This window comes from Hevea brasiliensis, chromosome 4 (genome assembly GCF_030052815.1).
Source record: "Hevea brasiliensis isolate MT/VB/25A 57/8 chromosome 4, ASM3005281v1, whole genome shotgun sequence".
In the NCBI taxonomy this organism is placed as follows: Eukaryota; Viridiplantae; Streptophyta; class Magnoliopsida; order Malpighiales; family Euphorbiaceae; genus Hevea; species Hevea brasiliensis.
In genome coordinates, this window is record NC_079496.1 from 13,310,333 (window position 1) to 13,332,210 (window position 21,878).

The 21,878-nt window shown below is 34.5% G+C and overlaps 1 non-coding gene across 1 annotated transcript; it reads left to right on the forward strand.

Moving 5' to 3' along the window:
• Window positions 1–958: 958 nt before the first annotated feature.
• LOC131179638 (small nucleolar RNA R71) lies at window positions 959–1,065 on the forward strand. Its single transcript, XR_009148528.1, has one exon. It is a non-coding gene; the product is annotated as a small nucleolar RNA R71 (small nucleolar RNA).
• The last annotated feature ends 20,813 nt before the right edge of the window (window positions 1,066–21,878 follow it).

Here is a 21,878-nt window from a genome sequence, read left to right on the forward strand (position 1 = left end):
AAATTTCTTTCTCTTATTCTTCTTTCTTCGTCTCAGCCAACCTGTAGGGGAATGGAGGAAGAACAGAATTATTAACCTTATTCAGTTTAGGTTCAGCATTTACCTCAACTTCAGGAACTTCAAACTCGTTTTCTCCTTGCTTTTTCATTGACTCATGTGGAGTATGATTATCAACTTCCTTCCTACTTCGCAAAAGTATAGCACTTGCATTTTCTCTGGGGTTCATGACTGTTTGTGATGGAAGCTTTCCAAAACCTTGAGCTTCCAGCTTACTCACAGATGAGGCTAACTGACCAATCTGCCTCTCTATGTTTTGAATGCTATTTCTGGTCTCCTGTTGAAACTGTTGGGTATTGTTAGCCAAAGCCTATTGAAACTGTTGGGTATTGTTAGCCAAAGCCTTAACAATTTCATTAGTGACATACCTTGATTTGAGGGAGGTGGAGGTGGTTGATTCACTTGTTTCTACTGATGGTATCGGTTTTGCACCAGTTGATTCCCATAACTCAGATTAGGATGATCTTGCCATCCTGGATTATAAGTATTGGAAAAGGGATCATACTTGTGTTGTGGTTGTCCATAATTTCCTACAGCATTAACATATTGCATTGATTCATCCTCTTGTAATGCAGGACATATGTCAGTAGCATGACCCGAACCCAAACAAATTCCACATACCTTAACAGTTTGCATGTTCCCTACAGCCAATTGCTTTACCAAAGAAGTTAAATCAAAAATCTGTTTCTCAAGGTTAGATGTACTTACCTCATTAACCTTCCTAGGTGTGTGGTCCATTCTCATTCCAAACTGCTGAGAGTTTGCTGTCATGTTAGCAATCAGCCCCCTTGCTTCATCTGGTGTTTTGTCAACCAAAGCTCCTCCACTGGTAGCATCTATCATACTATAGTCCATTGGTAGAAATCCCTCATAGAAATACTGAATCAACAGCTGCTCACTTATTTGATGACGGGGACAGCTTGCACACAGCTTCTTAAATCTCTCCCAATACTCATACAAACTCTCTCCATTGTACTGCCAGATGCCACAAATTTCTTTTCTTATGTTGGTAGCATGGGAAGCAGGAAAATACTTCTCCAGAAATATCTGCTTCATCCCATTCCATGAGTTGACAGATCTAGAAGGAAGGTAATACAACCAATCCTTAGCTGTGCCCTCCAGTGAGAAAGGGAAAGCCCGAAGCTTGATCTAATCCTATGAAACTCCTTGAGGTTTCATGCTGGAACACACAACATGAAATTTCTTTAGATGCTTATGTGGATCCTCACCTGCAAGACCATGAAATTTAGGCAACAAATGGATTAGTCCAGATTTTAACTCAAAAGCAACATTTAAAGTAGGGTATTGAATACACAAAGGCTATTGGTTTAGATCAGGAGCAGCCAACTCTTTCAAAGTTCTAGCAGCCATGGTTTCATTTTTAGAATTTGAATCTGAATCCAAATCCAAACTTAATTCCCTTGGAGATTGGACTCCTTCAGATGTACTCGGAATCTGCCTAACTTGCTTAGCCAATTTTCTCAACCGTTTGGTTGTTTTTTCTACTTTTGGATCAAAGATCAACTCACTAGATTGAGAAGTTCTTGTCATAAACAAAAAGAAATCAAAGTAAAAACAGAAAAATGCCTCAAAACCCTGGAAAACGATGGAATTTGGCCTCAAGAGGGTGGGGCCAATGAATATGTTCATTGGTCTTGATCAAAATGTCATTTCCTTCAAAATATTTATAGGCTGCCTTCCAAATTCAATCAAAAATCTACTGATGAATACTAACACCGTAATTTTTTCTAAAAACCTGAAAATAGCAACACTTCACAAACAAAAATAATAACAGAATACCCTAACAAAAAACACAAAATCCAATAAATTTCAGTCCCCGGCAATGGTGTCAAAATTCTTAATGGCTGTCGATTCCACCAAAAATTAAATTAACTGAAATTACCGGTAATGAAATATTTTCTGCAATAAGTGGTAAGTCCAGGTTCAACCCTAGAGACTGAATTACTAAATTTCGTGCACTTGCATTATGGAAAAAGAAATAAAGGTTGGGGGGGGGGGGGTAATTCACAATCCAAAGAAGAAATCAGAAATTAAGAACTAAAATTAAATATAAAACTCTCAAATTAAACAGACTTCAGTCCAAGGTAATTCGCATTCCAATGCATTGATTCGATCATAGACAAAAGAAATACAATTATATCTTATTGAATACTTAACGTAGATTTACCAAACAGTGAGGTAAACCCCTGACTTCTCTATACTCATCAATTCGAGCCCAGCACTCTTGTGGACTCTAATTATTAACTGAATTGGTATTAAGCAATCCTTATCAAATTAATAATTGCTTTAAGAATAGGAAGTAGTTAAGCTGAACAACAATTTATGAAGCATAAATCATTTAATTCACCCTATTGTTTCCTTAGGTTATTATCAAAAACTGAGGTCATAATCAATAAAACCTAATTACTACTCATGTTCAATCTTACACAATAATTACGGATTATGAAGATGAACTAGCAATTGATCAAATCAAACAATTAACTAATAGGCCTTTCTAACAAATCATTCAATTGATAAAAAACAATTAAATCAGAAAACAATAGATATTCAAAAAGACATAAATTAAATTAAGAACCTGGTCTCACAAATCACACATAAGAACTTGAATCCCTTGAACTGAATTAAAAACTTAGCCACTTATGTTCATGGCTTATAGAAAAATTAAAGAAGAAAATTGAAGAAATCTAGAATGTGAATAGAGAATGAAAGTCTAATTCTCTCTTTTCGAGAGGCTGCTCAATGGTCCCTTCTGTCGGCTGTTGCCTCTTTTTTTATAATAAATAGTCTAGGGTTAGGTTTAAGAGTCTTTCTCTCTGTCAAAAACTGCAACTAGAGAAAAATCAGAAAACTGATTGTTGACGGATACACGGTCCGTGTATCCGTCGACAATCAGTTTTCTGATTTTGCTCTAGTTGTGTATCACTACATGACCCAGGGCCGTGTAACTTACTGGAGCTGAGTGGGTATGTTTTGTATTGGCACAAAGGTTACACGGGTCTCCAGGATTTACACGGGTCAAGTTACACGGCCTGTGTACTTTGTTTCTTCTTCCTCGGTTCTCTGGATTTCTTCTGGTAGAATGTTACACGAGTCTGTGGTTGTGCTTACATGACCCGTGTACTTTGTATCAACAACGCTTCTCAATCCTTCGCCTTTTTCAAGCTTCCTTCCACACTTCTATGTTTTGGGACTTCACCAAAACCCTGAAAAATATAGCAAGAGTCAAATTAATGCAAATGTTGAAAATGTCTCCATTTAACACAATTATTTCAACAACTCTCTAAACATATGCCTAATAGATAATTATACTTTAATCAACTGAATTAGGCATAAAGATACCCTAGAAACATTAAATGTGATGAAAGTAAAATTAATAAATTATACATTTATCAAAATGTTTTCCTCAATGTTTCCATTGAGAAAAGCTGTTTTGACATCCATCTACCAAATTACATAATCATAGTATGCAGCTGTTGCTAACAAAATCCTAATGGATTTAAGCATGGCAACAGGCGAGAAAGTCTCCTCATAGTCGATTCCTTGCCTTTGGCGAAACCCTTTTGCAACTAGCCTTGCTTTATAGGTCTCTACCTTTCCATCAGAACTAATTTTCCTCTTGAAAACCCATTTATTACCTATATGTATAATACCTTCAGGTGGGTCAATAAGATCCCAAACTTGGTTCTTATACATGGAATCCATTTCGGATATCATAGCTTCAATCCATTTAGAAGAATCTATATCTGATATAGCTTCTTCATAGGTTAAAGGATCATCTCCATGATCTATTTCTTTATGAGCAAACAACTCTTGTTCATCTTCATGAAGAAAACCATATCTCTCTGGTAGGCGAGATATTCTGGTTGATCTGCGAGGAATTATTGTAGATGTTTCATCAACAAGCATAGGTTGACTAGATGGATCTATATCCATCTGATTTGTTGGTTGGTCAGAATTCTCTAATTCTACCTCTATTTGCCTTCCTTTGCCACCTTCTTGAATAAACTGTTATTCAAGAAATATGACATCTCTGCTTACCATAACCTTTTGTGATGTAGGCAAATAAAAATAATATCTAAAACTTTCTTTTGGATATCCAACAAATCGACCCTTTTCTGATTTAATTTCCAATTTGTCAGTCTTCAGCTTTTTAATGTAAGCTGGACAACCCCAAATCTTAACATGCTTAAGACTTGGTTTTCTTCCATGCCATATCTCATAAGGTGTGGAAGAGACCGATTTAGATGGAATCCTATTCAGAATATGCAAAGCTGATTCTAATGCAAATCCCCAAAAGGAGATTGGTATGTCAGTATAGCTCATCATGCTACGTACCATATCTAATAGTGTACGATTTCTCCTTTTAGATACACCATTTAATTGTGGCATTCCTGGAGGAGTCACCTGAGAAATAATGCCATGCTCTTTCAAGTATTCATCAAATTCAGTACTTAAGTATTCACCTCCACGATCTGATCGAAGAGTTTTGATACTTTTTCCCATTTGATTTTCTACTTCATATTTAAATTCTTTGAACTTTTCAAAAGATTCATGTTTGTATTTCATCAAATACAAATACCCAAACCTTGATTTGTCATCAGTAATAAAGTAATGAAAACCACCTGTAGCCATTTCCTTAAATGGACCATATATATCACTATGTATCAGTTCTAAAATATTTTCAGCTCTTAACCCTCGTCCAATAAAAGATGATCTAGTCATTTTGTCTTGAAGGTAGGATTCACAAGTTGGAGTAGGTTCTGTAATACCCCTCACCCGTCTACAGTGTAGCCGAGCAACGCGTGCTACACGGCGTGCCGGAGCACTTAGTCTATGATTATCACATTTCCTAAACTCAATTTGATTTTAAGAAGTCTTTATGTGCTATTCATAGCATACTGGTTCTATTTTCACACTTTAATAAAATCAGTGTTTCAAGACTGGTAATAAAAATTTGGCAAGGTGCCGTCTATATTTAGGACAAACTCTCCTTCCAAACCTGTTGAAAACAGTTTAATATGATGATATCAAAATCTCAAATATTTCATAGTCTCTATTTCTCAGTAAAGTCAATAGACCTTTACAGTCATTAAACAGTTCCATAACACAGTCCATAATAATTTAAATATATACAGAAAATTTCCATGTTATTTAATATATACAAAATATTACAAACTTTAGAGCTTTCATAACATTACAAAATACAGGGCCGAATTTCAAATATACAATAAAAGTACAAAATACAAGATATCCTAAGTCCTACCATATATGCAATGCAGTGCAGATGACTCTGGACTCCTGTGCAGATCTGATGTCTCACCCGGTCGTAGGTCTGCTGGGCTCCCCAGCTGTATCTCCAATACCTACGCGTTGCAAAAGCAACGCGCTAAGCAATTTTGCTTAGTGGTGCTAAATATAAAGAAATATACACTAAAATAAAGTAAATAAAGTGTTTACAAATTTTTTTTTGTCGTGCTGTATGTCAGTAGACTGGATTTAGCTATTTGAATTTAATAATACTTGAATTACTGCCTGTGTAGCCTATATACTGACCAGACTGGATAAACGGATATACTGGCACTGGGTACCTAGTACCTCGGGCCGTCACACCATAGGTCACAAAGTGTCTCCCGGTGTGCAAATAGCGTGGCTAAAAAGCCATATAGTCAATCTGGCGATAAGCCAAAAATAAATACACAATATATATAGCCGTAGGCTATTAAAGTCACAGTGCGGCATAATAAGCCGTAAAAATACAGTATGACATAAAGCCATTTACAGAACAGCTGTCAGAATCCTATTGGCACGCCAACCTATCCATACTAGTCAACTAGGCAAACTAGGGCACATTATTAATTAATTGTTTAATTCTTCAAATTTTGGAGTTTACTAACTATTATATAATTCACAAGTCAATGCATATGTTGACCTTTTTAGGTAATATGGATAAGTTGTTTCTAGCATCAATATGTCACAATTTATATCTCAATATGCTGCCAATATAGTGCAATTTACCATTTTTACAAGTTGGCATTCATTGCCAAAATGCTTCAAGCATCATTGTATACAAAATATCAAATTCTCAATTTTTGTGTGCTAGATTGGTCTAGCTTAAAGTCCTATTTTCCTTGATTTTTAGCTTCTGGTCAAAGAAGCAAAATTGTAGCTCTATGTCTTATTGCACGCGGGGCAAAATTTCAGGTCATTCTGAGTTGTATAGACCAAGATATGGTCAATTTACTAAAGCTGGACAGATTGCACCTTTAGTGCAAAATTTGGTCAATTTTAGGTCAGTTTTGGTTCGGCAGTTTTTGTACCCGAACTTGTGCAAGCTATTTGACTTGGTTCTGGCCATTTCTGGGCTTTGGTGTCTTCATAAGAAATGTAGATCTATGTCTAAACTAACCATGGTAAAAATGTCAGGTCAATTGGACCTGTTTTGAGTGAGTTATGATCATCCAAAGGACTACTGTTCATATGGTCAAAAATCTGGGTTGCAAGGTTGCTAATCCGGATTTGGTCATTTTTAAGGTCAGTTTCTAGGCAGAATTTTGGCAACATTTCTACATGAAAGTTGGCCTATTTGGTGTCTAGTTTCACCTCCTATTAGCCTCATACCAATTGGGTTCATAGTTTGGCACTTATGGCCTAATTTATGTACTGCCTTCACACACAACCTGCACAAAGCACATACACTTCCAATTTGATATTCCTTCTCCTCCTCATTTCTTCAATATTCAATCAATAACACTTCCATATATATATTGTACACAATTCCAGCAATAATTTTGGGCAGAATATTCAGGTGCTCAATGCACACAATTCACCATTAAGTTCAACATTCACTTCCACCAAAATTTAACATATCTCAATGTCAATATTACACATACACTTCAACATAATCATACTTCAATATCACTTACACTTGCTGCCCACAATTTAACCTTAGCATATTTCATTAATAACTACATGTTCACACACAAATTCATGCTATTAGGGGCTGCCAAATATGGCAGTTTGCTCAAGGCATCAAAGTTCCATTTCACACCCTTAATTCAAACACTACATGCATATACTTAGATACAAACTTACTACAACTTTCATTTAAATTAATCAACCTTTATTTCCATTCATTAGAAGTAAAAATAACTCAAGCTCAACAAAGGTTCATGGCTGCCAAAAATGGACAAGTCCATTTCTCACTATTTCTTTCATTTATCTTCACCAAACTACTCATTTCAACCTAAACAAAACTTTTACTAAAGCTAGGAAGAAGATTTGGACACTTACCACTTGAAAGCTTCCTTCAAACTTCACCAAATCTTGTTTTTCTTGTTGCCAATATCTTCCCCAAGGTGAGTAGGCAAGCTTTAATGAAGGAACTAAGTAGAAATGGTGGCTTGATCATGCACCCATGGAGGTTGCATGTGGGGTGGCCATGGTGATTTCCATGGTGGAATTCATTTCGGCAAGATAAAATGGGATGATGAAGAAGATGATGGTGAGTGCTATCTGCTGTCCCAAGGCTATGATAAGGGTCCCAATATCCAAGTTAGTGGAGCACTAACTTGGATTTTAATGTTAATTATTCAAAGTTTCATAAATTGGATTTTATCCCCCATTTCTTTCACTATTCTTATAATGTATCACCATTTAATTTTTTCATGACATTTATAAAGTGTAATATCATTTATTTTTAATGGAGATTGAGGTCAAAAGGCAACACTAGATTTCAAATGACCAAAATATCCCACTTCGGGTTATATTCCCGATTTTTCGGTAACACCGATTTTTGTCTATTTCTCGTTTTTTTTTTTTTCATTTTTCTTTGTACTAATTTACTAATTTTTCTTTGATATTTCTAGTGTCAATTACATTTCAATAAACCTTTATTTATGTCTCAAAATTAGATTCAGAGGGTTCCCCGCGGTCCTAGGGTCTGCAACGGTCTTCCCAGTGCGGTCACCCTTCGCTGCGGTGCCGGCTCGTTTAACTTAGCTTCATTTTCTCTCTTTTATTTTTGTTTGATTTTTCTTGTATTTTCTTTTTATTTATTTCATCATTATATGTCTGTTCACTATCACCGAATTGTAGTTCCAGACATCCTGACTTGCCTGGACTGTTATTTGACTACTGGAGCAATAGAACGTACAGAACACGTATAGGGAGGATGTTACAGGTTCAGAACCCAATGAAGATAAAATCCCCATTATACATTGATGAAATTGTGAGATTACATGGAGTGCCAGTATCCATTGTATCAGACAGAGATCCTAGGTTCACTTCTAGATTCTGGGGTAGTCTTCAGAGAGCCCTAGGAATTAAATTGAACTTCAATATAGCATTCCACCCACAGACAGATGGCCAGTCCGAGAGGGTAATTCAGATCTTGGAGAACATGCTACGGGCTTGTGTGATTGAATTTGAGGGCAGTTGGGATACACACTTGCCTTTGATTGAGTTTGCTTACAACAACAGCTACCAATCAAGCATTGGGATGCCTCCATATGAAGCTTTGTATGGCAGAAAATGTAGAACCCCATTGTGTTGGGATGACGTGGGTGAAAGAAAGATGATTGGACCCGAAATTGTTCAACAAACTGAAGAGAAAATCAAGGTGATCAGAGATCGACTTAAGACTGCATCAGACCGTCAGAAGTCCTACATTGATTTGAAAAGAAGGGATATTGAGTATGCAGTGGGTGAGAAAGTTTTCCTCAAAGTTTCTCCTTGGAAGAGAATTATGAGATTCGGCAGAAAGGGGAAACTTTGTCCTCGTTTCATTGGGCCATATGAGGTTCTGGAAAGAGTGGGTCCTTTGGCATATCGGTTGGCACTACCTCCAGAGTTGGAGAAGATACATAATGTCTTCCATGTGTCTATGTTGAGGAGGTATCGATCAGACCCATCTCATGTACTACCAGTGGAAGAAATTCAAGTAAATCCAGACCTCACATATGAAGAAGAACCCATAGAGATTCTGGCTTATGAGGTGAAGCAGCTACGAAACAAGCAGATACCATTGGTAAGGTGCTGTGGAACCATCATTTGGGCCAGGAGGGTACTTGGGAACGAGAGGAGGACATTAGGAGACAGCACCCACAGCTGTTCAGAAATTGATACCAAGTAAAATTTCAAGACGAAATTTATTTTAAGGGGGGGAGAATTGTAACACCCCTATTTGTATAGCCTGGTATATTTCACTGTTCCGGTGATCGGTGTCGGTCCGAACAATTAAGGGGATTAGAACCACACTTAAGACAACTAGATAACCTATAAATGCAAATAATTAGTAATTTCCAATTAGTTAAGTATAAACAAGAAAAACAGAACATAAGAATTTAAATGAGCCGAGAGTCACAGCGATGGGTGACCTTCTTGGGAATGACTGCGAAGTCGATTTAAACTCAAATTTCGAACCGCAAAATGTGACGCCGCGGTCCTTAGGACCCTTACAAACACAGTGGAAAAGAGAAAATCACGAAAAAGAATTGTTAAGCCAATCAAATAATTAGGTCAGGGAGCCGGAAGGAATATTGAATTAATTGCAAACTGGGATGAACCGGCGAGGGGCAATTTGGTCAATTGACCCCAAGAGCTGACTCCTGACCTCACTATCAAATAAAATCGGAGAAAAGAAAATTTCGGAATCGAGAATTAAATTAAAGAACTAATAGAAAAATAAAAAAAAAAGAAAGAAAATGAAAAAGTGAAGGAAGATGACATCATACATGATGCCATAAATCCTATAATTAATAAATTTGATTAAATGGATTTTTGGGTCTTCCATAAGACAAAATACATAAAAGAAGAAAGAAAAAAAAAAGGACAAAAAGTCATCTTCCTCAATTGTTGCCGTCTCCCATTTCTCTCTCCCTCTCCATTGTTACACCTCCATTAAAGCTTGCACTCAAGCTTAAGTTTCTTCGCTAAACCTTAATAGATTCCATAAAAACCTCATTAGAGCTTGTTATCTCAACTTAAGAAGAAGATTGAAAGAGGAAAGAAGAACAAAAGATAGAGATTTGAAGGATTTGGAGTTCTAAGAAAGGTTAGTAAGCAAATTTGATAATTTTAGTTTGATTTCTACATTTTTAACTTATTGAACTTGTAAATAAACTTTAAATAAAAGAAAAATTTTTTGAGGGACCATGAGTGAAATTTCGGCCAGCATGTGTATGAGTGTGATTTGCATGATTTGAATGGTTTGAATGGGTATATAAACCTTAGTTAGTTGAATGACTATGGTTAAAGGCATGGAATCAAGTAAATGCAACAATTAGTGTGAATTAGGGTTTGGACATTAGGGTTTAGTGACAAAAAAAAGTGAGAAACTTGTAAATGGTGTCTTTGACCTAATGTGAAGTGTGAAATGGTCATTTGTGACCTAATTAAGTGTGTTAGAAGTGTTGGAATTAAAGCCAAATTCGGATGGAGTATGGTCATGCTGCTGGCAGCATGACCAAAATTCCTTTGAGGGATCAAAAATGAAATTTTACAATTCCAATTGGTATGAGACCAATTGGGAATGAAAATAGGCACTAAATAACACAATTTTCATTTAGGAAGCATGCCCAAAAAGTGACCAAAACCTAGTGAACAAACTGACCAAACTTGAAAATCTGCAGTATGAACAGTACACATGAACAGTAATTGTGTTTTGGTCATAACTTGAGCTAGACAGGTCAAAATGACCTGAACTTTTACCAGTTGTTAAATGAGATATAGACCTAAAACTTTTATGAAGAACACAAACCCAAATTATGCCATTAACCAAGTCATTTGGCCACCCCAAGTTGGTGACCCAAATCTGCCAGCTCCAAAAATTACCCAGAATTCTGGGTTGTGTCCAATCCGGCAGCCATGGTTCAAATGGCCATAACTTGAGCTACAAAACTCCAATTGGGGTGATTCAAAAAGGAGAATAAACTTAAGACATTAGGGAACATTTTCTATGAAGAAAGTTTTTCCAAATTCCAACAGTAGAATGACAATGGAACAGTGTAACTTAGGACTCCAAAACTGAAAATTGGCAATTTTGCCTAAAAGACCTAAGTTTTGAGAAAACAACCAAAACCAACAAATTTAGTGACCAAAATGTGATATGTGGGTGAAGTTGGAATTCCCATACCTATTAAGCCTTAGAAAGTCAACAATTTGACTTGAATAGTGTAATGAATAGTAACCCCGAAACACAAAATTTCAAAACATTGAGTTTAGCACGTTAGCGCTAGGTAAAAGTGAAGTTAAATTTATTTTTGGATTTATGCTTAGTTATGGTACTAAAACACTGTAAAATTGTGTGTTTCAGTTGAAAAGAATACTGGAAAAGAACCCGAGGAATCGAGTCAAGGCCAAGAGGCGACTCGCTTGAGGTTTGTACATAACATTACTATGCTTTAAAATTCATTGATAAAGTAAATGAAATATGTATTTTACTTTTGCTTTGAATTGTTGAAAGTTTATTTGTGACATTATTTATGATGTTTTGATTTAAATTGTGAAAGTTATTGTGTATATTTGAAATGACAATGTTTAGCAAATTGTTAAGATAAGTTTTGAAACCACAGTGTCATGACCATATATTTGAACACCTCACTGGCACGACTAGTGGGGGTAATTAGTTTCGAATTTTGATTCCTTCTCTGGAGAAGTGTTGAGGTGTGCCAGTAGAAGAGGATGTGAATGGATATCCATATATTTGAGCTAGCTAGCCTTGTGATGTAATTTCTCTTTAGCCTCTGGCTATTGAGATTCTATTTGTTTCGAATGGCATGATCTAACTGTGGGTTTTATGAAATGTGTTTGACACTTCGAAATGAAATTGTTTGGAATAAAATCTCATAATTCATGTTTTGTGTTTAACTCGCATGCTCAGTTCAATTTTTGAATAAATGTGATTTAAATTCTGCATAAAGATTATTTTAGTATGTTGTGCACCACTGAGTCCTAGTACTCAGCGATAGCTTTTATTGCTGTCGCAGATATAGAGACTAGAGAAACAGCAGACTGAGCTGCTGAGGATTGAGGATCTTCCTGCTTTGAAGCTATCGGGTATAATTTATACCCTGATTGTAAATATTTATTTTGATGTATGTAATGCACAGAAATGTATGGACATGTGAAAATGGGTCTTGAGCAGCTTGTACAAAATCTGTATAAAATTCGTAATAAATTTTAGTTTAGATTTTCTTAATGTAAATTTTTGTATGATGTATATATAAATTGTTTATTTTTAAAGAAATATGAATGTATGAAATTGATTGACTGTACCTTGAGGATTATTGAATTTTGAACTTAAGAAATTGATTGAAATGATTGTGGAGTTGTTGAAATTGATTGAATTTGATTGTGAAATTGAAGTAGTTGTTGAGAAAAATTTTTAGAAGTGCTTTTCACAGGTATTTGAAGAACTGTTTTCTCAAAATACAGATAGAACTCTGTCAAAATTTTTATAAAATTTGCGAAAAAATAAAATGAGCCAAAATTTTCAACTAGCTTTCAAACTTAATTAAATGTTTTAACACCTATTAGAAAATGCTCACCACTTATCAAAAGTAAGAAAATTGTTTTAAAATCCCTTGTAGGGTACTTAATAAGTTATCAGTAGGTGAAGTTCGGTAGTTCATTAGGTATTCTACGGGATCATGTTATGCCTTACAGAGGGGTAAGGTGTGACATAAATTGAGTAGGAAACTGCAGTGCTTGAGGAGGAGCTGGAGTGGCTGACCCACTTACGTTCTGGATTGCTGGGGCTTCCCCTTGTGCCTCAGCCTCAACAGACTATTCTACGGAATGATCCCCTTCTTCCATTCCACTTTCAGAAATTTTTTGCTCTCTGATATCAAACACAAGGAAGTTGACCTCCGTTAGTGCATATTCATGATGTAAATATGTCATATATATCAATTTAGGACACTTGAGTAGTTGTACTTATCAAAGGAATTATTCACATGCATAGTCAAAATTCATTTTAAAACCATGCTCTGATACCACTAAAACATGTCACACCTTACCCCTCTGTAAGGCATAACATGATCCCGTAATATACTTAATGAATTACTGAACTTCGCCTACCGATAACCCATTAAATACACTACAAGGGATTTTAAAATAATTTTTTTACTTTTTTTTTTGAAGGTGGTGAACATTTTTAGTAGGAATTAAAAACTTTTATTTGAAGTTTGAGTGCTAGGTAAAAATTTTGACCATTGGGAATTTTCTGTAAATTTTATAAAAATTTTGACAGAATGCCGGCTGTAATTAAAAAAAAAACAAAAAATTTTGACATGTAGAAAACACTTCCAAATGGTGCACTTCATCAAATCTCAACCACCAATAACTCAATTCAACACAAATCAACTCAATCTCCACAATTCATAGTATTTTCAAAACAATTAAATGAACCTATTCTCATGGAATTTAAAATATTTAATTTACATTCATAATTTAATTTACAGACATAAAATCTCAAAAATAATATTATTACACATTGACTGTACAACTGCTCAGTCTATATTAATTCATATGATACTAAGCTATTTAATCAAAATAATTACAAGGATATAAATAAATACCCGTACAAAAATCTCAGTGTAGTCCTTGACTAATCAGCAGCTTACTCTGCTGCTATGTCCTTTTTCCTATCTGCGACAGCAAAATAAAGCCATTGCTGAGTAAATTTTACTCAGTGGTGCACAATAAAAATTTAAAGATATTATACATAAAACATTCATTAACAATTCATAATTTAAATATTTCACAATTTCATTTCACAATTTCTAAAGCTCATTATAACCCAAATTTGATCAAACAATTTAATAAACACAGTGTTACCAATCAATAATACCACTTAGGTCATGACATAAAATTTCCAAACTTTGTCGTGTTGTACACCACGACAATACAAACTCACCCCACTAATCGAAATCAATGAGGGAGGCAGCTAGCTAGCTAATGAGTACTCATCCAAACTCACCTCAGACTGGCAAGCCAGAGAGAGAGGAAAATAATCAAATATCAAACTCAACCCCACAAGTGGAGGAGGAACATAGTAAGGGGTTGTCATGCCAAGTGTGAATCAAAAACAATTTCAAATCACAACATTTAAATATTTCATACAAACCACAAATCACATTTTATCTCAAAATTTCCATTTACAAAGTAGGCAACACAATAATTTCCAAATAAAATTCCCAAAGACAAAACAATTAAAAACTATTCATAATACATACTAAATCAAATTTCAATACGAAATACTTAAATAAGTTTATTGTGCACAAACGTCGTAATTAGTCTTTCCTTATTTCACTCCTGTCAATTCCTTGCCTTGGAAGGCCCTTTTTCCACTGAAGCACACAATTAAAATGTTTCAATATTTATTCAAATTATGTTTAACCATAATTTTAGTAATTAAAATTTGCATTTAAACTTTACTTATATTCTCCCATAAATTGAATTCCTTGTGTTCTTAATTATGGTGGTTACTATTCATTTGACCATTGAGTCAAAATATTGACTTTTTCATACTAAATAGGTATACCAATTCTCATTACACCCACATATCACATTTTGAGTCTTAATTTTGTTGGCATTGATTACCAATTGAAATTTCAAACTCCCTAAGCGACATTTCAAAATTTCAGTTTTGGTGCCCTATTTTGCACTGTTCCATTGGTCTAGTTACTTTGGGAATTTGGCTAAGTGTTCTTCATAAACGTTGTTCCTTATTACCTTAGCTTTAATTCCCCTTCTGAATCACTCCATTTGGAGTTATGTAGCCAAGATATGGCCATTTAACTAAGGCTGGATGGATTGGTGTTACCTAGAATTTCTGGGCACTTTATTGGTTCTGGCAGTTTTGGGCAACTAAATTTGGGTGGCAATTTCACTTGGTTATGGGCAGAATTTGGGTTGGTGTTCTTCACAAAAGTTGTAGTGCTATGTCATACCTTTCCAATGCCACAAAACTCAGGTCATTTGGACCTATCTAGCCCAAGTTATGGCCAAATGAACAAACACTGTTCATTTAGTCATTTTGGTACAGTGGCAGTGCACAATATCCGGGTTTGACCTAATTGTTCACTATCTAAATGTCATTTTCTGGGCATGGTTTCTAAATGAAAAATGTGTCATTAAGAATATATTTTCATTCCCAATTTACCGCACACCAATTGGGTTGGTAAAATTTCAATTTTGGTCCCTGAAAGGGACCTAGGTCAAATTGCTAGATTGGGACCCCTAACCAATCCGAATTGTATTTTGTTTCCACTCACTCCAACACATCACAATTGGTCCCAATTGACCATTTTTAACCTCAATTAGGGTCAATTGCATCAATTGACCATTTCTTCTAATTTTTCTCCCAATTTCAAGAACTCAAGAACCCTAATTTAAACAACTCATTCAACTAATGAAATTAAAGTGCATCACCTTATTCTACATACTTAATTCAACTTTTCTACCACTTTAATTCCATCAAATTCAAACAATTTTAGTCACCCTTAATGCTGGCCGAATTTTACAAGTTGTCCCCCATAATGGTTTTGTTTAAATTTTCACTTAAATTCTAAGTTAACTTAACTAGAAACACATGCATCAAACTAAAAATTTCAATTTAAATTACTAACCTCAATTTTTTAATTTCCACTAGCTTTTTTCCTTCAATTTCTCCTTTCTTCTTCTTCTTCAATCTTCTTTTCTATGGTGAATTAGAAGTTTTTGAGGGTTTAGGGTTGGAATTTATGGGACAAAACCAAGTTATTCAAGCTTTAAAAGCTTGTTAATGGAGGAAACCATGGAGGTGGAAGACAATGGTGGTTTGGATGGCTGGTTGGGAGAGAAGAAGAGATTTTTCTCTTTTAATTTTTTTATGTTTTTATGTCTAATTATACTTAGTATGACTTGGTAAAAAATTTGGGTAAATTAAATTTCATTTTGACATCATACATGATGTCACTCTAATGATGTAATAAATTCATTTCTTTTCCCTTTTTCTTTTTCTTTAAATTTTTCCATAGTTCTTTAATTTAATTTTATATTCAAAAATTTTTATTTCTCCGATTTTATTGGACAATTAGGTCGTGAGTCACCTCTATGGGTGAATTGACCAATTTGCCCCTCGCCGGTCTGATCCAATTTGCAAATAATTTGGCATTTCTTCCGGAGCCTTGACCTAATTATTTGACCTACTTATCAGCTCTTTTCTGTGATTTTCTCTTTTCCACTAGGTTCGTAATAGTCCTTAGGACCGCGGTGTCACAATTTCCCGTTCAAAATTAGGGTTAGGACTGACCTCGCAGTCACTTCTCAGGAAGGTCACCCATCGCTGTGACCCTCAGCTCATTTAACTTTTTATACTTTGTTTTTCTTATTTATACTTTACCATCTAGTAATCACTATTTATTTCCGTTTAGGGCTTTTCTAGGTGACTTAATTGTGGTTCTAATCCCCTTAATTATCCGGACAGACACCGGTCATCTGAACAGTGTAATTTACCAAGTTATGCAAATAGAGGTGTTACACTATCTGTCCTGGCCAGGAACTTGAATCATCAATAACAATTAAATGAACATAGGATTTTATCCCTATTTACTTAGAGTAATGAATCCCATCTTGATCAACACTTATCTCTATATATAACTAGTAGGAGCCAACACATGCCCATATACCCATACACAGTACGAGTATGAAAGCAGTATCAAACTCAAACTACATATATACAAGATAATTGTATTATCTCAGATCTAAAGATTATATGTACTGATATGATATATGACAATACATTGATAAGAGTAAACTCCACGTGCTTGTCATAAGCGTCACTAGTTCGGCCTACTTATCATAAATAAGTGCCTATCATGTTTATTATGTGGCATGAGACTCACTACTCCAACTTATTTATATCTCATATTAATACTTTGGGAACAAACATGTGTAGACCCTTATTTTGTGATGAGTATGTGCATTGAGGCCGTGGGAAACCCGATGATGAAAAATTATATGACTGTAAGATGTAATTGGAGGCATTGAGCTGAATTATTAATTTCGTGGCATGATCTTGAAAAAATAAAAATAATAATAAAGTTTTGGAAAAATTAATTTAATTAAATTTAAATAAAATTTTATTTTGTTTAAATTTAATATGGGTAGTTTTTTAAATGGATCTAATTAAGTTTAATTGGGCTCCATGGGCCTAAGAAAGCCTAGTTAGAAATTTTAAATGGGACCCATTTAATTATTTTCTAAAAATTAAAATAACAAAATATCTCTCTCCTCCTTGGCCCCACTCTCTTCCTCACTCCCTATTGGTGCTTTCCATTTTTTCCTGTCTTCCTATTAGTTGAAACACCTCACCCATATCCCAGTCTTATTCGAATTCTGCAATCGCAGTTGTTTAAGTCATCTAAACTTTATCACCCTAAGACTCCAAATCCTACCACACCTCTTCCTCATTCCCTATTGGTGCCTTCCATTTTTTTTCTATCTTCCTATTGGTTGAAACACCTCACCCATATCCCAGTCTTATTCGAATTCTGTAATTGTAGTTGTTTAAGTCATCTAAACTTTATCATCATAAGACTCCAAACCCTATCCAACCTCTCTCCCAAAACCCTATAAATACCCTACTAGAGAAGGGAAAAAAGGAGGATGAAAGGAAAGAGGAAGAGAAAATTCAGAGCTACAGGAAATTTGGAGATATTCAAGACTCTTTGAGTTTTTCCTTATTTTTTCTTTTCTTCAAGAAGATTTTCATACAAGATTTCTGGAAGGTCAGTTTTTGTTGTTTTCTTTTCAAGATTCAAGATCTATGCCACACAATATTTTAATTCTATGCTCTTTGTCTTCAATTTATTTTATATGTTCATATAGATCATGTAATCATGTTTAATTTGAGGGGATACACAACTCTGCACATGTTTAGTTTCTGTCTCTCGTATTTTTATTATTTTTCTTTATTTTCTGAATCTGTAAAAAATTTGTAAAAATTATATTCATATTCTACAAGAAATTCCATTAATTTTAGGCTCAAGAATCACTAAAAAAGCTTTAATATTTTGTAAGTTATGGCTGTTTGAAGTTAGGGTTCCTGTAAAATCTGATTTGCAGGATATCCGACTTATGGAGCCCATATCTCCCTTATTCCTTAATATTTTTGTGCAAATCTAGTGTCTAAAATTAACTTTAGAATCTTATGAATCTTTTCCAATTGGTTTTGCATTCATATCTTTTGTGGTTAATGAGTTATGAATTTTACAAAAAAGTAGTACGATTCTGTCACTTAGAAGAGTTACGATTTATGTAGATCATTCGGCTAGGGTTTTGTTTGATTTATAAATTTTATGTTATTGTATGATATGTAGGCTATCTTCTGTAATTTTTTTATGATTTTTAGGCATGTTTAACTATTTTTAAAAAATCGAATTTCTTGCTACTGTTAATCTGCCAGAATTTGAAAATTGTATATTTATGCATGTTCTTGTATTTTCTTAGATTTTAATTGATATTTGATCTATTTTCTGTATTCTTTTAATTCAAGAAGTGTTATAAAGTGTTTGGATCATGTTAGAAGACTTAGACCATTAGGTAGTTGTAACTAATTAGGAATCTTAACCCTTTAGGAGACTAGAGTTAGAATCCAATGTAAATTGTTATTAATGTTTTCTTTATTTCTTTTATTTTCTTTAGTTTCTTTATTTTTTATTACAAACAAAATTGGTAAGTAGCCCTAAGGTAAGTACCAAAGAGGGCATTTGCGTGGAGCTTATATGGAGCTAAACGGGAGTAAGCCAGGGATATCATTGCCATACTAGAAGAGAAGACCCTTTTTTAAGGGTAGCTTGCCCCAATGGCAACTGCATGTACCAATAGGTAAGTAGCTCTAAATTTCTTGAATAACCATTGGCATGAAATTGTAGTAATAATAGAACTTTTATTTGGTAAATTAAAATTAACTTTGTTTTTAATTTAACTGACTTTTGCATGTAATTAATTTAAATAAATACTTTGTAAATTAAAATTAATCTTGTTTGTAAATTAAACTAACATTGGCATGTAAAATAAATTTAATTTAATACTTGATAATTGTAAAATAAATTTGCATGTTAGAAATCTTTATTAGGTTGTGATTGTTTGGGCCTTATGTAATATTAGAATAAATTACACATGTACATAATTAACTTAGTTCAATTGTCCTTAGGGTAACTTGGTGAAAATTAATTAATTACGTTAAATAGAAACGTAGGGTTATTTGAAATTGAATTTGTTTGTAAATTAAATTTTCAATAATAAATTAATTTTAGTCATCTGGTAAATATCATTTAAATAATTAGCAACCCCATAGATAGGAATTACTTGTGCATGAAAATTGTGTGTAAACAACAACCCTTTTGTGAATTACTTGCGTGTGTAGGATTAGAATTGCATTTTTTAGGATAAAGTTTAATAAAGGAATAATAAACAAGACTTCTAGAAACATTAGTAGAGGACTGGCACTCGAATCAACGAGGTTAGACCAGGCGTAAGGGGTGCCTAACACCTTCCCCTTACGTACCCACTATCTCGAACCTAGACATTGGGCTATGGTAATGACGGTTGTGGAAACTCTGCAAGGAGTAAGTTGCCATCCATGACCCTCGGAAGAAACACTGAATATGTCCCGGTTATTACCCGGGTGGCGACTCCTGTCTATCTATGCTTTCGTGGCATAAATCCTTAGTACCGTGGTAGTGTTATGGGAAGACGGTACTTACCAGTGGTTTGATTCTATTAGGATTGTATGAAGTGCATGTCTAGGAAATGCTGTCTAAGGAGGTGGTACTTAAGTGAGACCATTGTGACTCCACCATCTTTCCTGGGCATTACCTGGTGCATTTTATATAATTCCAATGGATGATATTTCGCCTCACGCCCCCCCTCCCCACAACATGATTACAATCTTTCCGGATAAGTCATGTCCTTTGTGAAGTATCCTCGATTGTGAACCAATTTATAATACTTTGTGCTAGAAATACTGTCACTCATATTCTTAACAACTTAAGAATAGAATTTCTAACAAAATATTAATGGACCTTTTCTATTACACATAAATAGATTATGTAAACAGAAAAGTGTAATTGCCTTTTATTAATGAAATATATACAAGATACATACAAAATGATATGCTATAGGGCATACTACTAACACATTCATCACATTCCCCTTATAGGGTTGGCAATACATAATTTCATTTCACAATCTTAAAGTTCTCAAAATGCAAAGAAAAGTTCAAAATTCATTCACAATAGTTCAATGAAATCAATTTCAAATTGGAAAACAAATAAAGGGTTTAGTTGTGCACAAACCTCTTTATATTCCTTTTTCTTAGTTCAACTTTTTCCCTCTTTAGGAGGCTCCTTTTTCGCTGAAAATACACAATGGAAATATGTCAATACTTATCCTAATTATCTCTAATAACTAATCAAATGAATGCCTAAGCTACTTATGCAAACTCAAGGAGTTTGGGTTCTAGACAGTTTTGAACCTTGACTTTAGAACTCAAATTCAACTGACTTTCAATCCTCATTTAATGATATGATCTTAATGAAAGTTGTTCCTCTATGTCTTAGTTTTATTTTTCAATTTGAGATGCTCAATTTATAGTTTTGTAGCTTTAGTTGTGGTCAACTTACCAAGTACTAGTCTAGTGACCAATACTATTCCAGAACAAGGCAGATTCTAGAACTCAATTTTGTTAAGCTAATTGGACTACTTATAGTCATAATTTGGCTTAGTGTTCTTCATATGAGTTATTCCCCTATGTCTCATGGTTACACAGGTTCAAGAATTTCCAAATTTGAAGCTGTATAGGGTGAGTTATGGCAATTTAACTAACCTGGACTCATAAACCCTGTACATTCAGGATTTCAAGTTCAGGTCAGCTTTTGCATTTAACATTTGAGGTCCTTAAACTCAGAATTTGAGTAAGTTCCTAAACAAAAGTTGTAGCCCTCATTCTTAGGTTTTCAGATCATTTTAGCTCATCCCATTTGGAATTTTCTAGTGAAAGTTGTGGCCTAATTACTGTCCTAGGGTCAAATGGCTAAAATGATTCCAGTGCAGAAATTCCAGATTAGGAAGTCCTGAATTCTCTTAATAATTTCCCTAAGTGACTTTAGGATCTGGGTTCTAGCCAAAGCATCAAAGTTGTAGTTTTAGGTCGTATGAAGACTTTGGTTTTTGAATCACTACATTTGCAGTTTTGTAGCCCAAGTTATGGTAATTTTGCCAAAACTGGTCAGATAGGTGATTATTCAGAATTTCCAGGTTAGTCCAACATTAGGGCAGATTTGAGGGACTAAATTGGCCTAGCAATTTTATCAACTTAGGGTCATTATTTGGGTTCATGATCTTCATAAGAAGTGTTCTACTATGTTTCAGATTTCCATTGGTTCAAGAATCACCTAAATTGGAGTTTTCTAGAGTGAATTATGCCTAATTGAATAGGTACTATTCATTTAGTCATTTTTTGTCAGGTCCAGAATTGCAATCTGGATTCAAGCCAAATTTAGGACAACCTGTGGTCAGTTTCTAGACAAACTTTCTTCATGAAAGTTGGAGCATTATGTCTTAGATGTCATCTCCAATTGGCCTCACACCAATTGGAGCTATGTAGCTCAAGTTATACCCATTCAAACCTGCTGAACTCTAAGGTCCAGAATTCCTACAATTCAACACACCACCAATCCCTTCTTTCCTCTGATCAATTCATATTAATTCCCAATCAAAACATACCAAATGACCATAATTAAACCTTATACACA